At 35.6% G+C, this 16,644-nt stretch overlaps 1 long non-coding RNA gene and 1 pseudogene across 3 annotated transcripts in view; one reads left to right on the plus strand and one right to left on the minus strand.

Moving 5' to 3' along the window:
* Positions 1-16,644, plus strand: part of LOC138175530 (uncharacterized) — a 160,633-nt gene that overhangs the window by 132,456 nt on the left and 11,533 nt on the right. The gene's annotated exons all lie outside the window — the stretch shown is intronic.
* On the minus strand, positions 7,180-7,961 carry LOC138175529 (centrin-1-like; annotated as a pseudogene).

Below are 16,644 nucleotides of genomic sequence, written 5' to 3' on the forward strand. Positions count from 1 at the left end.
TAATCTTATTAGCTCTCAAGAGTTTCATCTCTATAGAAATGACTCATTAATTTGTATATCTAGCTCTCATCTTTCTCCTGATCTCTGGTCAGACAGCTCTAACTATCTCTACCTGGATACTCCATCGGCACCTCAAACTCAACATGCCAAAAAACAATCTCATCCCATATCTTTCCTTTAAAACATCTCTCCTCCTAATTTCCCTGTTTCTGTGAAAAGTGCCACCATTCTTTAGGTTACCTTGGTTAACAACCTAGGAGTCATCCTTAACTCTTTACTCTCTCTCATTCCTAATATCTATTCAGTTTCTGAATCTAGTGATTCTACCTCCAAAACTCACATCTATATCTCTCCCAAATTTCCCCTTCTTTCTGCCCATACTACAAATGCCCTAATTCAGACCTATATCACCTCTTCCTTAGACTCTTGCTATAGCCTCTTTATTTGTCTTCCTGACGCCAATCTTTCCCAGTTCCAATTCATGTTCCAAATAGCTGCCAAAATGAGGTTATAAAAGCATATATGAACATGCAGTTTATCCAGTCAAGAAGTTTCAGTGATTCCCTATTTCCTCCATAATAAAATCCTTCTTGTGGCATTAAAAGTCCTTTACAGGGTAGGCCAGGTAGCACAGCGAGTAAGAGCACCGGCTCCAGTGTTGGGATGACCTGGGGATCGAATCCGGGCTCAGACACTTAGCACCCACCCAGAAATACCTGGCCGTGTAACCTTGAGCAAGTCACTTAACCCCAATTGCTTAGGGGCGGCCAGGTGGCTCATTGAGTAAGAGCACTGGCGCCAGTGTGGGGATGACCTGGGGATCAAATCCGGGCTCAGATACTTAGCACCACACCCAGAAATAACTGGCCGTGTAACCTTGAGCAAGTTACTTAACCCCGATTGCTTTAAAAAAAAAAAGTCTTTTACATTCTGGCTCCAACTTATGTTTCCAGGCTGATTATCTGATATTCTCACCTATTAACACTCTAGTCAAAGTGAATTTCTTGGGGGGGGGGGGTCTCTCCACATCATATTCTCACATCTCACTTATTTCTATGCCTTCACAATGGCTGTTCCTCATAACAAGAATTCTTTCCTTCTTCATATTTACCTTTCCTCATACACTACTCTTTCTTGGTTCTCATCTCTAATCACTCCTTAGTCTCCTTTACTGGATTCTCATCTAGGTTATACCCTCTAACTTTCAGTTCCCATGGAGTTCTGCCCTGGACCCTCTGTTCTTTTCCCTTTTTTTCTTCACTTGGTTATTTTATCAGCTCTCTTGGATTTAATTACTATCTCTATGCTGATGAATCTCAGATCTACCTTTCTTTCCCTAACTTCTCTGCTGATTCTAATTTCACATCTCAATTGCCTTTTGGACATCTCAAACTAGATGTCTAGTAGACATCTTGAACTCAACATGTCAAAAACCAAACTCATTGTTTTCCCCCCAAACCCTCCATTACCTCCTACCTTCCCTATTGCTAGAGGGCAGCATCATCCTCCCAGTCTCTCAAGCTCAAACCCAGGAATTCTGCTGGACTCCTTACTATCTTTCACCTTCCCCCTTTCCAATCTGTTGCCCAGGCCTGTTGATTCCACCTTTGTAGCATCATTAAAATATTCCTCCTTCTCTTCACAGCTCACCCTGAGGCAGGTCCTCATCCCATCTCATCTGGACTATTGTAATAGTCTACTGGTTGTTCTACCAGCCTCACATCTCTCCTCACTCCAGTCCTTCCTCCATCAGCCACCAAAGTGATTTTTCCAAAGTACAGTTATGACCATGTCATTTCTCTACTCAATAAATTCCATTTGCTTCCTATTGCCTCCAGGATAAAATACAGGATCCTTTTTGCTCTTCAAAATCCTTCATAATCCAACCCCCTCCTACTTTTTCAATCTTTTTCACCTTACATCTGCCCACATACTCCTTGGTACAGTGATGGTGGGCCTCCATGATCCATGAACAAGAAACTCCAACTCTTGTCTCTATGCATTTTCTTTGTTTCTTCTAGATACTAGAACACTCTTCCTCCTCATCTATGAATGCTGATCTCCCTAGCTCCCTTTAAATCAAAACTAAATAATCCCATCTCCTTTAGGAAGATTTTCCCAAACCTTCTTAATTCTACTGACTTCCCTCTCTTGTTTATTTTTTATTTGTCCTGTATATAACTTGTTTGCATATATTTGTTTTCTTGTTGCCTTCCCCATTAGATTGTGAACCCCTAAAGGACAAGAATTTTTGCCTCTTTTTGTATCTCCGGCAATTAGCACACAGTAGATGTTTAATGAATGTTTATTAGCTGACTGACTTAACTCTTCAAATCCCACTTCCCTTCAAAACTCAGTTCAGGTGTCACTTTTTATGAGATACCTTTTCTTGTTCACCTAGTTTTTAGTGCCTATCTCACTGAAATTATTTTGATGTGTTTAAAACATTTTATTGGTATTTTTTTGTTCTTACATCCTGTGTATTTTCCTGCCACATCAGCATGGTATAATAGATAGAGCTGGCCTTGAAATCAAGACAAAATTCAAGTTCCTCCACTGAAATTGACTATCTGGGTGATACTTGGGTGATCATTTAACCCCTCAATATTCTAGACCAGTGATATCAAACTCAAATAGAAATTAGAGCCAATAATTCACACATTAGGATCTCTGTGGGCTGCATATTATCTTAGTTTTAAAATGTAATGTCTACATTTTATTGTATTTTTATTTATTTTGTTAAATATTTTCCAATTGCATTTTAATCTAGTTCAGACTATACTTGGGAGTCTAATGGGATTTAATCTATGGACCATGCATTTGAAACCTTTGGTCTAGACAACTCTCTAAGACTATGTTTTCAGAGAAGATCCTGGCCTGCATTGATAGAAAAAATTTGTAATCAAGGAGTACCGTACATCAATGAAATCACTGGTCTGGTCCCTTGTTTCTTTGTCCTTTGTTTTTTAAGAGGACCATAGCATCAGGAAGGTGATGCCATGACTTGCAACTGAATTGGATTTAAGTGAGGGAGGGCTGTGCAAAGTCACCAGCCTTAATTCTCCTCTGGAGGTCCCTATATCTATCCTTTCACACTGTTAGTTCCTCTTGAGCTTGCACATCACTAGAACCTCTAGATCTTTTTTCACATTAACTAATTTTCATCTGTGACCTTCTCATTTTTACTTATGAAGTTGATTTCACACCATAAAGTTCTATTCCAATGCTTTATCATGGCATGGAAGTGACCCTGTGTTATCCACAACTATACCAACAGAATGTAAATTCTGCTGTCTTCTATGGGATTGCAAAGGCTTAAAAAATGGACTCAGTGATGAACTCTGAGGACAAATCTAACTACATATGCAGAGAAACTTATCAATAGTGGTTTAACAACTAAATAATAACTTCTTTGGCTACTAATGAAATGAAGAAAAAATTAAAATAGCCCTCAGTCCTATGTGACTCCTTTCTGCTTCTGTAGTCATTTTCTTAGGGGTTTTTGATTTGCCAATTGTATTATTATTACCCATACCCATGCTTCAGGTTATAAACTTTGAAATATTTTATTTTATTCTTTTTAACATTTAATAATATTTTATTTTTTCCAATTACATGGAAAGATAATTTCTAACATTCATTTCTGTAAGATTTTGAGTTCCAAATTTTTCTCCCTCCCTCTCTTTTCCTTCCCCCTTCCCAAGACAACAAGCAACCCAATAAAAGTTATACATGTACAGTCATGTTAAACATATTTCCACATTAGTCATATTGCATCACAGAATTTTTAAACCACCCATAAATATTAACTTAACTGTTGGGGCTCAAAATGTGAGATCACTATTTAGTTATCACCAAGCTTACATATTATCAGAAGAATTGAACCACATCAGTGTTGGCAGCCATTCATAGGATAAGAAAATAACAACACAACTCAAGACTTAAAGAAATTGCATCTAAATAAAAGTCTGATTCACAGCTTCTATTCAAAGAGGAAAACAGAAGATTTGGTAAAGCTCTGTTATGTTTCTGATGGAAACAGAAAACTTTATTTTGTGAGAAATATATTCATCATGTCACCATGAAGATAAATGCATCAGTGAGTCAGTATCTGTTATAGAGTTTGAAATAAACATATTGCACAAGCAATTACATAATAATCCCTCAAACAAGTCTAGACTTAAAAAAAACTTCTTGGGGACTCTATTGTGAAAAATGGGCAAAAGAGAAGGTGCTGAAAGTATTTTGGAAAATATGTTTTAGGCTTTAAGAAACTTAAGCAACCAAAGACTACTCAGAAGTCTCATGAATCATGAATACTTTCTCCTTTAAAAAAAAACAACAAAAAAGGGTGGCTAGGTGGTGCAGTGAGTAAAGTGTTGGCCCCGAAGTCAGGAGGACCTGGGTTTGGATCCGGCCTCAGACACTTAACACCCACACAAAAAAAACAAGCCGTGTAACCTTGGGCAAGTTACTTAACTCCAAATGCCTTCAAAAAAATGCAAAAAAAATAACCCCACAAAAATCAAACTTTGCTAGACTCTACTTTTTTTTTCAAACTATTAAATATGTAGATTGAGACATACATTTTTGTAGATTATCAATGAGGGAACATGTTTTGTTTGACTATGCATATTTGCTACAAGGATTTTGATTTCCTTTTTTTCATTTTTTTTCCATTGGACAGTAGGGGGACAGAAGTACAAGGGAGAAAATAAATGCCTGATAATTGAAAAAAAATTAAAAATGATTCAGTTCAGTGATTAGCTTTTATATGTTGTTTTTTTTTCTGATCCCTTTAACTACTATTGATCTCCTTTCTTTCCTACCTTGTATTTAACTGTATTGCACTGATTTTGTTTTTGTTCAGTAATATTTATGCTGTATATATTTATATATTGTGAGGAATCCTTATTTCTCTCTGGTATTAATAACTAATTATTGTATTAGGATCAAGGTTTTTCCCTTTTTAAACTTCCTCATTGTAAGCACAAGCAAGGTGGATTTTTGTTGTTTTGCTTTTGGAGTTCAGTTTCCCAGGCTCAGGCTAAATTGTGAATATCTGAAGGATTGATCTCCTTTGAGCCCTGATAATTCACAGCTGTGCTGATTCATGTAGATTTTGTGCCTACTGGTTCTGAGCCAATCAGGGGCTGAGTCTTTGTTATATATTCTGGGAGGTTGGCATTTTACTTTGGGGATTCACTCATCAGAAGTATCTTTTGGACTTCTTGGACAAGACTCTGGGTAGCCATATGTTCAGAGTTTACCAACTGTTTGTGATGTCTGTGCTTTCTCAATCCAGTGATTTATGTAAAGTGTATAGCAATATTGCTTTACTCAGACAGTTGGAGCCCTGTCTGTTGGTCTTTGTGCTAATTTCTCAGCTTGTATTTTCTCTGCTTATATTTTCTCTGTTTGTATTTTCTCTATGTTCAGGGTTGACCTTTCCCCTGAACTAGTGAATGTAATTAAAAGTAGTATTGTTAATCCCTTTTTGAGCAGTCTTTCCTTTAAAATCAGATCAAAGAACTGGTGCTAGCAGGCCATCCTAGGTGGGCTAGAGTGCTTGCTATTACACTCATTCAAAAAACAACCAGTGTGGGAAATCTTTCTAAAAGACCTACACATACAGGATGGCTGAGGTTTAAGCAAAGACAGTAAAAGAAAATTTAAGTTAGGGCTAAGTAGTACATTCCTATTCATTGTGTTTCCTCAGACAAGTCTGAGAAAATGTTGATTCTCCCTTTTGTCAGTCAGATGATATGTAAATTGATAAGTCTCTTTGACTAATATTTGGGACACCTAAGCCATGCACACCAAGACTCATTGTAATATAGTTCACCCTCTCATTATAATATTAATTTTCTAATTAATTGTTAACCAGTCAAAGTTGATTGCCACCCTGGGGAACATTCCTCTTCCAAAAGGTCATAAGTCTGCCACCATGATTGTCTTTGACACAAGATAGAGATGATCAAATACTTTTGTCAAAGTGCTGGCATTATTAATAAAATGACAAAATTACCCAGAAATTATGTCTCTCAAACCTTTTATTTTTTATTTCTTTCTATCTATCTATCTATCTATCTATCTATCTATCTATCTATCTATCTCTATCTATCTATCTATCTATCTATCTATCTATCTATCTATCTATCTATCTATCTATCTATCTATCTATCTATCTAAACAAGAAAGACTTTATTCACAACAGAGAAAATAAATAGCATCAACACAGAACAGACCACTGGGAGTTACAAAGCAGTGTGTCAAACTATCCATGTGGGACACTTGGTGGTCAGTGTCCATACATCAGAGGAGGAGAAAGTCATGGACTAATAAGAACCAAAGGTTCTTAGAGCTAACCAGTAAAGAGGAACTTGTGACAAAATCAGTAGAAAGTGGCCACAGTTACATTAGATTTCTAATGAAGATAACAACAGCCAGTTCCCTTCCTTCCAAGCAGGGAAAAGGGAAAACGGCTTTGCTAAATACTTGAAACATGACCTGCCCCACCCACCCCAATTTTCAAAGCAACTAAGCCCTTAAAGCTTATGAACTAAGGAAATGCTTATTTGTGTGGTTTTTTAACATTAATATTAAGCCAACCTCTGCTATTTATGATTTTCTTAGGCTAACATTACATTGAGCTTTTTTCATTTGGTGGCCTGGCCTGGGAAAAGGAAAGAGCATTTGCCAGGATGACACACAAAGTGGATGAGCTAGATGCAGCTACCCCAGCACTGACTGGAAAGGATGATGCCATGGAACACTCCAAGACCTCCATGAGACAATAGATAAGTCAGTGTGTTTCAGACACAACAAAGAAGTTGGTAAGCTAGTTTCTTCTTAAAAGAGCTAAGTCAATGAAATACAAAGGGGTGAATGGAAAAGGGAGGGGAAAATGGCCTGGAATGGTGGCCTACAAGCCAATCACATGGTCCTGCTGTATCATACACCTCAGCATGGCAGGGGGAAGAGATGATGGAAGCAAGGTGATAAAGGAACCAGCACCTTAAAGGAGATATTCTTTGTTCCCACTTTGGTGGCTATAACACTTGAATTTTGCTCTGGGGTTTGGTGTAATATTCATGAATGAAAGAAGAGATGCCAGGCAGAAGCAGGGGAGGGGAGAAGGGGAGTTTTAGGCCCCCATCCTTAAGCCTAGAGGGCTTGAATTGGAGAATCTATTGACAAGGTGCATTATCTAGAGCTATGTTTTAGAATTCTTTAGAAAACATACAATTGAATCAGGCATTTGCCAATATAATTATCTAGATAAACTAGTGGAAGGGGAAAATCAGCCTCTATGTCCTATAGTGATGCCTCAAAAAATGAAAACAAGGAACCTTCATAACCAGTAAATCTCTTTGTGTGTGCGCCTGCAAAAGGGGAAGAGTTATTGACCTCAGTAGAGACTGATCTTTTTCATGATCTGCGGGAACTCCTGTTCATTGACCATCACCATCACCATCTCCATCAGCTTCATCAATCATTTCTTGCAGTTCCTCATCAGTGAGGTTTTCCCCTAGCTCTCTGGCCACACGTTTTAAGTTCTTGAAGGAGATTTTCCCGGTTCATCATCATCGAAGAGTCTGAAAGCTTTCAGAATTTCTTCTTTGGTGTCCTTTTCAGCCATTTTTTGAGTCATCACAGCCAAGAAGTCATTGAAACTGATTTTCCCCATCCCCTCCTTGTCAATGTCAGATATTTTTTTTATCTCTTCTTTCTTGGGTTTGAAGCCCAGAGCTCTCATGGTCACCTTGAGCTCCTTAACATCTATTGCCCCGGTTCCATCTGTATCAAAGAGATCAAATGCCTCTCTAATTTCTTGTTTCTGGTCCTCTGTGAGTTCAGGTTTGGGTCCCATCTTCTTTCTTAGGGGGGTAGAGCTCAGGTTTGGCTTCTTGATGGTACTGGCCATGCCTCCACTCCCGACGGTTAATGCGCAGACACTCCAAACCTTTTATTTAAAAAAATTATTCATTTAATTTAGTTTTTAAGATTCATTTTAAATTAGATTTTGAGTTCTAAATCCCCCCCTATTCTCTTCTCCCATCCCCGCAAAAACATACAATTGGATACAGGATATACATAAATGGTCATATTAAGCATATTTTCACATTAATCATATTGTGAAAGAAAAATCAGAATAAAAGGGAAAATCATGAAAAAGAAAACATGAAAGACAACAACAAAAAAAGAAAAAACAGTATGCTTCAATCTGCATCCAGAGTCCATAGTTTTTCCTCTGGTTATAAACAGCATGTTCCATCATGAGTCTTTTGGAATTGTTTTAGATCATTGCATTGCTCAGAAGAACTACATCTAACAAAGTCAGTCATCACATAATGTTACTGTTACTATGTACAGTGTCTTCCTGGTTCTGCTTACTTCACTCAGCATCAGTTTATGCAAGTCTTTCCAAGTTTTTCTGAAGTCTTCCTGTTCACCATTTCTTAAGGAACAATAGTATTCCATTACATTCATATTCTAGAACTTGTTCAGTCATTCACCAATTGATAGACATCCCCTTAATTCCAATTCTTGGCTATCACATAAAGAACTGCTATAAATATTTTAGTATATGTGGGTCCTTTTCCCTTTTTCATGATCTCTTTGGGATACAGGCCTAGTACTAATATAGCTAGATCACAGGCTATGCAGTTTGGTTGCTCTTTGGGCATAGTTCCAAATTGCTCTCCAGAATGGTTAGATCAGTTCACAACTCCATCAACAATGCCTTAATGTTCCAATTCTCCCATGTCCTCTCCAACATTTATCATTTTCCTGTTTTGTCATCTGAAAAAAATCAGATTTGTCAATCTGATAGGTGTGATGTGGTACCTCAGAGTTGTTTTAATCTGTATATTTCTAATCTATGTTGATTTAGAGTATTTTTTCCTTATGACTATAGATAGCTTTAATTTTTTCTTCTGAAAACTTCCTGTTCATATCATTTGATCATTCATCAGTTGGGGAATGACTTTTATTCTTACAGATTTCACTTAGTGCTCCATATATTTTAGAAATGAGGCCTTTATCAGAGATACTGGCTGAAAAAAATTGTTTCTCAGCTTTCTGTTTCCATTCTAATCTTGATTGCATTGGCTTCATTGTGCAAAACCTTCTTAATTTAATGTAATCAGAATTATCCATTTTGCATTTCATAATGTTCTCTATCTCTTTTTTACTCATAAATTCTTCCCTTCTCCACAAATCTGACAGGTAAACTATTCCTTACTCTCCTAATTTGCTTATAGTTTCACACTTTATGTCTAAATTATGTACCCCTTTTGACCTTATCTTGCTATACAGTGTAAGATGTTGGTTTTTGTCAAATAGTGAGTTCTTACCTCTGAAGCTGGAGTCTTTGAGTTTATTAAATAGTAGATTGCTATAGTCATTGACTACTGAGTCTTGTGTACCTAACCTATTCCACCTAACCACCATTCCATTTCTTAGCCAGTACCAAGTAGTTTTGATAATTGCTGCTTTATAATACAGTTTTAGATCTGGTATGGTTAGGCCACCTTCCTTTGCATTTATTTTCATTAATTTCCTTGATATTTTGGACCTTTTGCTCTTACACATACATTTTGTTATTATTTTTTCTAGCTCTACAAAATAATTTTTTAGTAGCTTGATTAGTATGGCACTGAATAAAGTAAATTAATTTAGGCAGAATTGTCATTTTTATTATATTAGCTCAGCCTACCCACGGGCAACTGATAGTTTTCCAATTATTTAGATCTGATTTTATTTGTGAGAAAAGTGTTTTGTAACTGTATACATGTATTTCCTGGGTTTGTCTGGGCAGGTAGACTCCCAAATATTTTATATTGTTTATAGCTACTTTAAGTGGAATTTCTCATTCTATCTCTTGCTGCTGGACTTTGTTAGTAATATATAGAAATGCTGATGATTTATGTGGATTTATTTTATATCCTACAACTTTGCTAAAGTCATTAATTATTTCAAGTACTTTTTTAGTTGATTTTCTAGGATTCTGTAAGTATACCATCATATGATCTGCAAAGAGTGATAGTTTTGTTTCTTCATTGCCTTCATTTTGATTCTTCATTCTAATTTCTTTTTCTTCTCTTATAGCTAAAGCTAATGTTACTGGTACAATTTTGAATAACAGTGGTGATAGTTGAATCCTTTTCACCCCTGATTTTATTGGAAATGCTTCTAGCTTATCCCCATTATATATAATATTTGTTAATTGTTTTAGATAGATGCTACTTATCATTTTAAGAAAAACTCCATGGATTCCTGTGATCCCTAGCTTTTAATAGGAATGGGTATTGTATTTTGTCAAAAGCTTTTTCTTCATCTATTGAGATAATCATATAATGTCTGTTAATTTTGTTATTGATGTGGTCAACTATGTTGATAGGTTTCCTAATATTGAACCAGCCCTCCATTCCTGGTATAAATCCCACCTGGTCATGTATTATGTATTATCAATGTATTATGTCAATGTATTATCTTCATGATAAATTGCTGTAATCTCTTTGCTAATATTTCATTTAAAATTTTTGCACCTATATTCATTAGGGAAATTGGTCTCTAATTTTCTTTTTCTTTTGCCTCTTCCCAGTTTAGATACTGGCATCATATTTGTATAATAAAAAGAATTTGGTAGGACTCCTTTGCCTATTTTTCCAAATAGTTTTATAGTATTGAAACTAATTGTTCTTTAAATGTTTGGTAGAACTCACTTGTAAATCCATCTGACTCTGGAGATTTTTTTTTTTCTTGGGGAGTTCATTAATGGCCTGTTTGATTTCTTTTACTGAAATGGTGTTATTTAAGTATTTTATTTCCTCTTCTGTTAATCTGGGCAATTTATATTCTTGAAAATATTCATTCATTTCACTTAGATTGTGAGATTTATTAGCATACAGTTGGGGAAAATAGCTCCTAGTTATTGTTTTAATTCCCTCTTCATTGTTATTGAATTCATCCTTTTCATTTTTGATATTGGTAATTTGGTTCTATTTTACTGATTTTTTTCATAAAACCAGTTCTTCATTTTATTTATTAGTTCAATAGCTTTCTTAATTTCAAATTTATTGATTGTCAGAATTTCTAATTTGATATTTAATTTGTTCTTTTTTGAACTTCTTTAGTTGCATCCCTAATTCACTCTCTTCTTTTTCTGTTTTATTCATGTAACTATTTAGAGATACAAAATTTCTCCACAGAACTGCTTTGGCTGCATCCCATAAATGTTGGTGTATTGTCTTATTATTGCCATTCTCTTGGATGAAATTATTGATTATTTCTAGGACTTGTTGTTTGACCCACTCATTCTTTAGGATTAGAGTATTTAGTTTCCAATCAATTTTAATCTATCTTTCCATGGCCCTTTGCCACATGTAATTTTAATTCCATCATGATCTGAAAAAGATGCATTTAATATTTCTGCCTTTCTGTATCAAATTGTGAGGTTTTTATACCCTAGTACATGATCAATTTTTGTGTATGTGCTATGTACCACTGAGAAAAAGGTATATTCCTTTCTATTCCTATTCAGTTTTCTCTAGAGATCTGCCATATCTAACTTTTCTAAAATTCTATTCACCTCTTTAACTTCTTTTTAATTTATTTTTTGGTTAGTTTTACCTAGTTCTGAGAGGGGAAGGTTGAGGTTCCCCACTAGTATAGTTTCTTAACTTCTTAACTTCTCTAAGAATTTGTTACATATACATTTAGTATTATTATTACTTCATTGTCTATGGTACCTTTAAGCAAGATGTAGTTTGCTTCTTTATCTCTTTAATTGGATCTATTTTTGCTTTTACTTTGTCTGAAATGATTATTGCTACCCCTGCTTTTTTTCTTTTTACTTCAGCTGACACATTCTGTTCCAGTCTTTTGCCATTACTCTGTGTATATCTCTTTCCTTCAAAGGTGTTTCTTGTAAACAAAATATTGTAAAATTCTTGTTTTAAATCCACTCTGATGTCTGATTCCATTTTATGGGAGAATTTGTCACATTCACAGTTATGATTACCAGCTGTGTCTTTCTTTCCATACTCTTTCCCCACCATTTATACTTTTTTTTTCTCCTTTCACCCTTTCCCTCCTCACCAGTGTTTTGCTTCTGACCCCCACCTTCCTTAAACTCCTTTCCCTTCTGTCAGCCCTACCTTTTCTTTTCCCTTTCTCCTCTTCCCTATAGTGTGACAGGTTTTAATAAGCAACTGAATGTGTATGTTATTCCCTCTTTGACCCAGATTTGATGAGAGTATAATTCAAACAATACTCACCTCCTTCCCTTCTCAAAGCTTTTCAGACACCACAATATGTACATGTTGTCTTTTCTGATAGAATCTAAGCCTCCAGAGAGGCAAAACTGTTTTGGTTTTTGTTCTTATATCTATTGCTCCTAACACAGTGCCTGGATGGCGGCTAAACCTGTGATTTAATTGGCATAGATAACTCTTGATTGAGAAAATGACCTCAAACATTGCAGGACAGCAATTTCTCTGCAACTTATTTTCTTATAGAGTTGCTAGAGCACTAAGAGGTAAAGTAACTTGCCCAGGTTCATACAGCCAGGATGTCTCAGTGGTAGCATTTGAATCCAAGTCTTCTTGGCTTTGAGGCTATATCTCTATCCATCATGACATGGGAAAAAAATGTCAAAATAACCAACATAAGAAAAAGAAAAGATGATTAGAAGACATTTGAACATCTTGGTACTTAGTGTGCCGTATTGGGATATAGAAATTATATTTCAAAGATTAAGTTGGGGAGAGAGAATACACTTGGCCAAGTACATAAAGGAGACCCATACTGGAGGTGAGTAACACAAACTTAATTTCACTTGGAGATCAAATGATTAAGTAAGATAGAGAGGGTAAGATATGAAAAGAAAGGTCAAAATCATGGATAATATTATTCTCCCACCCCCATCCCTAACCCCTGAAAAATAGATGCAATCAAAGAACCAGCTTATGTTTTTATTTTCTCACATTAATGAATGTTTAGGGAATCTTTAATGAAAAAGAAAAAGGAGGTGGTCAGACATCTACAAATGATTTTAAACACTATACCATATCTTTAGGGTCATCATTTCACTAAAAAGAGAACAGAATCCTTCTGTGTTTATTGCTTTTTTATCACAAAAAGTTGACCAGATAGAACAAAATGTAGCTTTTAAAATTATTTTCTAACAAGGAGTCTCTTATGTACATTTTAAGACTAGTCGAAATTCCTTGTTAACTGCAGCCACAGAGATAATGTTCTGAAATGATCATTTGATTAGAAACACAAAAGAAAGAGTAAAAAAGAAATATGTGATTTCTAAAGGAATTCATCACAATTATAAAAGTAGTCCTGTGGAAGATCTAAGTCAAAGACACATTCCCTAAAGTAGGTAAGGTCTTCCATATGCTCCTGTTTGTAGGTAACATGGTGCTGACCATGTTATGATTATCAATATAGTTGTTTTCCTTTGTAACCTTGTTTTTTTAATATACATTTAAATATCATTTTAAGAAGGTATTAAAGGCTTCATTTAACTAGCCTGCCAAAGGGACTCATGATCCAAAAAAAGTAAAGAGCCCCAAGTTAGTATATTTGTATATGTATATACATACTTATATATGTATGCATCTAGGTGGTTCAGTGGATACAGTTGTAAGGGTTATGGGATTTAAAGATCTTCCATGCCCCATTGGACGTGCTGATGTAGTAGGAAGGGGTGGAGCAAGAGAAAGCAAAAGCCAGAGAAAGCGGAGGTTTTTTCATCTGTACAATGAGCTGAGAAAGGAAATGGCAAAAATTACTCCATAATTTTTGCCAAGAAAACACCTAGTCAGGTCATGAAGTGTCAAATAGGACTGATACATACATACATACATACATACATACACTATATGTATATATATGTATGTGCATGTGTGTGTATGTATATGCATGTAAAATGAAGAAGAGGTAGAGAGTCAAATCAAGAAGCATTTATTAAGCAAGTACTCTGTGTCAGGTATAGTGCTAAGCACTGGGAATACAAAGAAAGGTAAGAAACAAATAAATGAGAAAAAACAAACACAAAAAAATAGTTCATGCTCCCAAGGAGCTCACATTCTATTGGGAGAGATAACATGCAAACAGCTATGCATTACCAATATATAGATAGGATGAACTGATGATAATCTCCAAGGGAAGGCAATAGACTTAAGTGGGCTCAGAAAAGGCTTTTTGTAGATGATGAAATTTTAACTGGGATGTGAATGAAGTCAGGGAATATATGAAACAGATTGGGGAGAGAATTTTAGGCATGTTGAACAGTCATTGAAAATGCAAAGAGGTGGAAGAGGGAGTATCATGTGCAGGTTACAGCAAAGAGACCAATTGTTATTGGATTGATTGTAGAGTATGTTGGAAGGGCAGAATAAGGTGCAGGAAAACTAGAAAGGTGGGAATGGGTCTTGAAAGGTCTTGAAAAGCCAACAGTTTCTTATATCTGATCCTATAGGTAAAAGGGAGTTTTGAGCGTGGGAAACTGGGAGGATGGCAGTGTTCTTAACAGTAATAGAGAAGTAAGGAATAGGGAATGGTTTTATGGAAAAATAGTGAGTTCAGTTTGGGGTACATTGAGTTGAGAGAGTGGTTTGGATTACCATTAGGAAATTGCATGTTGCTTTTAATGTCCACAAGATTCTTCCTGAAACAAAAATCCTTCTTTTAAACATTATCTTTGGGTGATACCTAATGACTATGAGTCACAGGATACAATAGTCTATGAAAAATTAAAGTTAAAGGTCACTCACAGGACAATGGAGAGGCACATGGTGGCTGTGATTAAGCCGTAACACATCACCAGTGAAGAATTGCATGAAAGAAGTAACCAAAAAGATATAGAGGAATATGTGACCAGGGGAAAAGGCAGGTCAGTCATGCTGAGAGCAAGGAATTGGGTGATTACTGGGTGTTCATGCAATGTCAAAAGTTCTAGAGAAAAATCCCCAACATTTTTGTGTAGGAGAACATGGACAAAAGCAGTATGGGGTTGCTTGCTACCAGCATCATTTGAAGGAGTACCTACAGAAATGAGATTAAAGTCCATGAAAATATTAAAGAAAGACACTTTGTCTTATGTAATTTGGCCTATCATTCTATACTGCTGAAATATTTTGGTAATCTGCCCCTGTCATGCAAGGTATAAAGGTCTTCATCTCAGCTCTGTGGCAACTGTGAATGTGATGAGAACACAATCCATACCTTTATTCATATCGTTGAAGAAATGTAAAATACCATAGGTCCATGCACCATACACCATAACAATAAGATGGTTCCCTTTCAGTTGATATTGAACCATTAATGGTCTAATGGCTCTTTGGGTCTAGTTATTCAGAAAGCTTCAAATTCAGATAACTAGGCCATTATCTCTCCATCTTGTTCTTAATATCATTAGAGTTACCAAATAGAGGTAACTGAAGCTCAGTCTACAGTATTCCCCTGGTTTAGCAGTTGAATAACCCTGCCAAAAATGGAACTGAGAGAAGTCTGGGATGACCCTTTCTTGATTTAGCAATGACTTAGTGCTTTCTTACTGTCTCCCTTTCAAGATACAGCCATTTCTTAAATAATATATTCAGTTTTTCCAGATTTCCAAAATTCTCATTTACCATAAATTGCATTAAACTCACTGACCTCTAATTTTCAGAATCTAAAAAAAATTGGAACATTTGCCCTTCTCAGATCTTTTGCATATCTCTCCACAATCTTATTGTTTTAAGTTTTTATTATTATTTAATTTTTTTTTTACTTCCCCTAGATTTTTCCCTGTATCCTTCCTCCTTTCTCATTCCAGAGAGGCATTCTTATTTCATTTACCTTTTTCTGAGGCATCCTTTATAACAAAGAATTTTTTTAAAGGAAAAGGAATAGAAAAGAAACCCCCCCTCAGCGAAACTAATCAATACATTTTAAAAACCTAAATATATACTGTATATGTAAATATAACTGTGTAATATACATGAATATAGATCCAGATCTATATGTAATATACATGAATATAGAACTAGATCTATATTCATGTATATTTTATAGATGTACACACTCCTGTTCTCCTTACACATTTCCCATCCTCTGCAAAGGAGCAGAAGAAGGTATCTGCAAATATATTTCCTTTGGAGACAAGCTTACTCTTTGTAATCCTGCAACATTAAATTTTTATTGTTTGGTGGTAATTATTCCTTCCATTTACATTCTTGCAGTTATTGTCTCCATTGTTTTTCTGTCTCTGTTATGTCACTTTGTATCAGTTCATTTAAGTTTTCCATGCTTCTTTATTTTCATAATATTCATTATTGTTTTCCACACCACAAAATAATATCCTATTACATTTATGGGCTGCAATTTGTCTAGCCATTCCCCAATTGATGGACATCTACTTTGGTTCCATTTCTTTATTACTAGATAAAGGGCTGCCATAAATATGTTGACATATACGGAGTCTTTCTTTTTGTCAGTGTCTTCCTGGGGGTAAATGCCTAATAGTGGAATCTCTGGGTCAAAGGATATAGGTATTTTAACCACATTATTTTCATTATTCAAAATTGCTTTCTAGAATGGTTACACTAATTCATAACTTCACCAACAATGCAAAATAAAACGCCT

This window comes from Petaurus breviceps, unplaced genomic scaffold (genome assembly GCF_028583685.1).
Source record: "Petaurus breviceps papuanus isolate PSGF00001 unplaced genomic scaffold, PetGlider_PUasm1.0 77, whole genome shotgun sequence".
In the NCBI taxonomy this organism is placed as follows: domain Eukaryota; kingdom Metazoa; phylum Chordata; class Mammalia; order Diprotodontia; family Petauridae; genus Petaurus; species Petaurus breviceps.